We start from the raw sequence: 6,521 nt of genomic DNA on the forward strand, positions 1-6,521 counted from the left end.
TATCTATAAAATGTTAGCTGACATGGGCTAATTGAGTGACTGTCAGTGACTGACATAACAAGAGAAAAACTACTGATGCACTACCAAATTTTGAAATCGCCGTTGTGTATTCTACTATCCTAGCTAGCAGTAAGTTGAGACCCCGACTGACTTCCTAGAAAAAGCCTGTCTGACTTTCTAAGCGGCCGCTTAAGTCGCTTATGCCTACAAACGGCCCTGTGCTGTAGTCTCCAAGTGTAAACAACTGATTTGTGATATAGACTGCACCTTTTATATTTTCACCGGTGATACAAATAAAAAAGCCATAATGCCACATTCACACCCATTCTAGTTTTCATTACATTTACATTTACATTTTAGTCATTTAGCAGACACTCTTATCCAGAGCGACTTACAGTTAGTGAGTGCATACATTATATATATATATTTTTTTCATACTGGCCCCCCCCATGGGAATCGAACCCACAACCCTGGCGTTGCAAACGCCATGCTCTACCAACATCCCCTGCCGGCCATTCCCTCCCCTACCCTGGACGACGCTGGGCCAATTGTGCGCCGCCCCATGGGTCTCCCGGTGGCGGCCGGCTACGACAGAGCCTGGATCAGGTGAGATACTATCCAATCACTTATTTTATCGACTATCAAACTCTCTACTCCGTCTCAAGGAGTCTGCCTGGGTCCCACAGGGCTGCAGGAAGATGACAAACAGAATTAAAGTGACACAGGGAATTTCAGGACACGTTCCTGCGATTTTAAAGGCCATCCAATCTTGCTCCAATTCTCTCTCCCCTCGTCTTTCTTTCAGTCTTGAAGCAATGAAGAAAGCCTTACTGAACTGGGAGTTGTCTCCACTGAGACGGTAGGCTATAAGAGAGCAACACATAACGTTTTAATCAATAGCCACCCTCATGAATATGGTGTTTTGATGGGTTTAATTCGCTGCTTCATCTCTGAGAGTGCTGTGAGGGGATTCCCAGATTAATGATTGCATTCAGTGTTAGCATAGAATCCCACTCAATCTCCTCAATGGGAGACAGAATTAGCCGACGCCTAAACTGTTAGGGTTTGTCCTGCACTGCAGTGGGATCCACCTTCTGACACCAGTGTAATCATGCTTGACTATTTTGTGGTACTCACAATGATACCATTCACTAAAAACACTGGGCCTTGAGGAGTGGATGAAACTGAACCAAAATAGTTTGAGGGTTTAATTATACACTGCTCAAAAAAATAAAGGGAACACTTAAACAACACAATGTAACTCCAAGAGCATGGAGGCGCTACCAGGAGACAGGCCAGTACATCAGGAGACGTGGAGGAGGCCGTAGGAGGGCAACAACCCAGCAGCAGGACTGCTACCTCCGCCTTTGTGCAAGGAGGAGCAGCAGGAGCACTGCCAGAGCCCTACAAAATGACCTCCAGCAGGCCACAAATGTGCATGTGTCTGCTCAAACGGTCAGAAACAGACTCCATGAGGGTGGTATGAGGACCCGACGTCCACAGGTGGGGTTTGTGCTTACAGCCCAACACCGTGCAGGATGTTTGGCATTAGCCAGAGAACACCAAGATTGGCAAATTCGCCACTGGCGCCCTGTGCTCTTCACAGATGAAAGCAGGTTCACACTGAGCACGTGACAGACGTGACAGAGTCTGGAGACGCCGTGGAGAACGTTCTGCTGCCTGCAACATCCTCCAGCATGACCGGTTTGGCGGTGGGTCAGTCATGGTGTGGGGTGGCATTTCTTTGGGGGGCCGCACAGCCCTCCATGTGCTCGCCAGAGGTAGCCTGACTGCCATTAGGTACCGAGATGAGATCCTCAGACCCCTTGTGAGACCATATGCTGGTGCGGTTGGCCCTTGGTTCCTCCTAATGCAAGACAATGCTAGACCTCATGTGGCTGGAGTGTGTCAGCAGTTCCTGCAAGAGGAAGGCATTGATGCTATGGACTGGCCCGCCCGTTCCCCAGACCTGAATCCAATTGAGCACATCTGGGACATCATGTTTCGCTCCATCCACCAATGCCACGTTGCACCACAGACTGTCCAGGAGTTGGCGGATGCTTTAGTCCAGGTCTGGGAGGAGATCCCTCAGGAGACCATCCACCACCTCATCAGGAGCATGCCCAGGCATTGTAGGGAGGTCATACAGGCACGTGGAGGCCACACACACTACTGAGCCTCATTTTGACTTGTTTTAAGGACATTACATCAAAGTTGGATCAGCCTGTAGTGTGGTTTTCCACTTTAATTTTGAGGGTGACTCCAAATCCAGACCTCCATGGGTTGATACATTTGATTTCAATTGATAATTTTTGTGTGATTTTGTTGTCAGCACATTCAACTATGTAAAGAAAAAAGTATTTAATAAGATTATTTCATTCATTCAGATCTAGGATGTGTTATTTTAGTGTTCCCTTAATTTTTTTGAGCAGTGTATTTTGTCAATCCAATACATCTGAAAAAATACAGATTATAGATATAGGAATTGCCTTTCATATTATAGTTAAATAGAAGTTGATGACCAGCCACACAACACTGCAGGCTATACAGCGCATTCAGAAAGTATTTCCACATTCTGTTACGTTATATTCCTACTCTTAAATGGAATAAATGTTCCTCATCAATCTACACACAATACCCCATAATGACAAAGCAAAAACAGGTTTTTAGAAATTTTTGCAAATGTCTTAAAAATAAAACACTGAAATACCTTATTTAAATAAGTATTCAGACCCTTTGCTATGAGACTCGAAATTAAGCTCAGGTGCATCCTGTTTCCATTGATCATCCTTGAGATGTTTCTACAACTTGATTGGAGTCCACCTGTGGTAAATTCAATTGATTGGGCATGATTTGGAAAGGCACACACCTGTCAGTTGACAGTGCATGTCAGAGAAAAAAACAAGCCATGAAGTTGAAGGAATTGTGCGTAGAGCTCTGAGACAGGATTGTGTCAAGGCACAGATCATGGGAAGGGTACCAAAAAAATTCTGCAGCATTGAAGGTCCCCAAGAATACAGTGGCCTCTGTCATTCTGAAATGGAAGAAGTTTGGAACCACCAATACTCTTCCTAGCTGGCCGCCCGGCCAAACTGAGCAATCGGGGGAGAAGGGCCTTGGTCAGGGAGGTGACCAAGAACCCAATGGTCACTCTGACAGTGCTCCAGAGATCCTCTGTGGAGATGGGAAAACCTTCCAGAAAGACAACCATCTCGGGAGCACTCCATCAATCAGGCCTTTATGGTAGAGTGGCCAGACTGAAGCCACTCCTTAAAAAGGCACATGAAGGCCTGCTTGGAGTTTGCCAAAAGGCACCTAAAGACTCTCAGACCATTGGAAACAAGATTCTCTGGTCTAATGAAACCAAGATTTAACTCTTTGGCCTGAATGCCAAGTGTCATGTCTGGAGGAAACCTGGCACCATCCCTACAGTGAATCATGGTGGTGGCAGCATCATGCTGTTGGGATGTTTTTCAGCGGCAGGGACTGGGAGACTAGTCAGGATCGAGGGAAAGATGAACAGAGCAGAGTACAGAGAGATCCTTGATGAAAACCTGCTCCAGAGCACTCAGGACCTCAGACTGGGGTGAAGGTTCACCTTCCAGCAGGACAACAACCCTAAGCACACAGCATGACAACGCAGGAGTGGCTTTGGGACAAGTCTCTGAATGTCCTTGAGTGGCCCAGCCAGAACCCGGACTTGAACCTGATCGAACATCTCTGAAGAGACCTGAAAATAGCTGTGCAGCGACACTCCCCATCCAACCTGACAGAGCTTGAGAGGATCTGCAGAGAAGAATGGGAGAAACCTCCAAATACAGCGTCATACCCAAGAAGACTCGAGGCTGTAATCGCTGCCAAAGGTGCTTCAACAAAGTACGTAGCAAACGGTCTGAATACTTATGTAAATGTGATATTTCAGTTTTCTTTTAAATATAAATTTGCAACAATTTCTAAAAATCTGTTTTTGCTTTGTCATTATGGGGTATTGTGTGTAGTTTGATGAGGAAAAAAATGACATAATCCATTTTAGAATAAGGCTGTAACGTAACAAAATGTGAAAAAGGTCAAGGGGACTGAATACTTACTGAATGCACTGTACCTGTTCTGTGGTGAAAACACTACAGCAAAAATAAATCGCCCCTGGCATTTCTAACACACCAGCCCATTTCTTCCCTTGAGGCCCCCATTATTAACCAGATAATGATTATTTTGTGCAAAAAAGTTGTTCGACCAGCCCACTGGGCTAAAAATGGATCATCCCAGATGGTCAGGCCGCCCCTGGAGGAACCAGTCATACAGTGTCTTCAGAAAGTATTCGCAACCCTTTACTTTTTCTGCATTTTGTGGTGTTACAGCCTACATTTAAAATTGATTAACTTAAGATTTTGTGTCACTGGCCTTCTCACAATACCGCATAATGTCAAAGTGAAATTAGGTTTTTAGAAATGTGTACAAATTAATTCAAAAGGAAAAGATGAAATGTCTTGAGTCAATAAGTATTCAACCCTTTGTTATGGCAAGCTTAAATAAAGTTGAGGAGTAAAAATGTGCTTAACAAGTCACATAATAAGTTGCATGGACTCACTCTGTGTGCAATAAAAGTGTTTAACATGAATGACTACTTCATCTCTGTACATACAACTATCTGTAAGGTCCCTCAGTCGAGCCGTGAATTTCAAACACAGATTCAACCACAAAGACCAGGGAGGTCTTCCAATGCCTCGCAAAGAAGGGCACCTATTGGGAGATGGGTAAAAAAAAGCAGACATTGAATATCCCTTTGAGCATGGTGGAGTTCTTAATTACACTTTGGATGCTGTATCAATACACCCAATCACTACAAAGATACAGGCGTAATGTTGCAAGTAATGTTGGATTGTGGTCGTGTGGTTTCCTAAGAGAGAAATACTTTTTTATCAGGTAGAATCTTTTGAATACCTTCATAAAACAGGGGCCACTAGTTCATGGCTGCCAAGTTGTGTAGCTGAAGATGTGACCGGCATCATTAAAGGCATCTATAGTAACAAGGTTATGGATGTTAACTCTCTTAAAACATGTCCTGTCAATGCACCTCCGTTCTAAAGGCTTTTTAGAAACTCAATTCACAATGTTATCCAAGTCATTCCAATATCTTTTATTTCATTTGAATAAAATACGTATTTTCTTGAACATTGTTATTAGCTTTATGTTAAATACCAGTCATCAAAGAACATGATGTAATTGTGTGCTGGAATTATTCCCTAATACAACTATAGTCAAGTCGATACTTACAGTATATTTGACTTGCCCTGTTTCCACTTTCAAAAACAGAACTACATCAATTAAAATCTAAATGTCACTGTAACTGCTTTGGATCAATGTTGCTCCATCTTGCTAGCTACTATTTTGTGTCTGGGGGATGTTTACACTAGGGCAACAAGTGGATAAGGCAGTGACTTAAAGCCAGATGTCCCAACTCCGCCCTTTCCTTTATGCCAAACTGACGTTGTATCCATAGAGACTTGTAAGCCGAACATTGATACATTGTGGGTGGCAACCCGTCTGTCTAGACTCTAGACTCTAGAGAGACTAACTAATAACATGTACTGTATCTGCACTGCCAGAGAGGTGTGGGAAGATTTGTGTCCCTACTAAGCCACTGTCAAGCTCTGCTGAAATAACATCTAGATTCTGTACTGGGGGCCTCTGTGCTTTCAGGGCACTTCATAGATCTCCTTAGTTAAGCATGCCATTGAATGGAGATTAATTTATTATCAGTAACATATTAAGTTAAAAGCTTATTGAACGAGGGAACATTTCAGTGTATCCAAAGGAATTAGATATGGTCAAATTTCCAGTGCTGTAGTCATTGCTGTTATGCTATGCTATCATTGGGAAGCTGTATTTTATATAATTTAGATCATTGAGATACACTACATGACCAAAGGTATGTGGACACCTGCTCATCAAACATCTCATTCCAAAATCATGGGCATTAATATGGAGTTGGTCCCCCCTTTGCTGCTATAATAGCCTCCACTCTTGTGGGAAGGCTTTCCACTAGATGTTGAAACATTGCTGCGGGGATTTGCTTCCATTCAGCCACAAGAGCATTAGTGAGGTCGGGCACTGACGTTGGGCGATTAGGCCTGGCTCGCAGTCGACATTCCAATTCATCCCAAAGGTGTTCGATGGGGTTGAGTTCAGGGCTCTGTGCAGGCCAGTCAAGTTCTTCCACACCGATCTCGACAAACAATTTCTGTATGGACCTCGCTTTGTGCAAGGGGGCATTGTCATGCTGAAACAGGAAAGGGCCTTCCCCAAACTGTTGCCACAGAGTTAGAAGCACAGAATCGTCTAGAATGTCATTGTATGCGATAGCGTTAAGATTTCCCTTCACTGGAACTAAGGGGCCTAGCCCGAACCATGAAAAACAGCCCCAGACTATTATTCCTCCTCAACCAAACTTTACAGTTGGCACTATGCATTGGGTCAGGTAGCGTTCTCCTGGCATCCGCCAAACCCAGATTTGTCCATCG

This window comes from Coregonus lavaretus, assembly GCF_964263955.1.
Source record: "Coregonus lavaretus genome assembly, chromosome: 32".
Classification (NCBI taxonomy): domain Eukaryota; kingdom Metazoa; phylum Chordata; class Actinopteri; order Salmoniformes; family Salmonidae; genus Coregonus; species Coregonus lavaretus.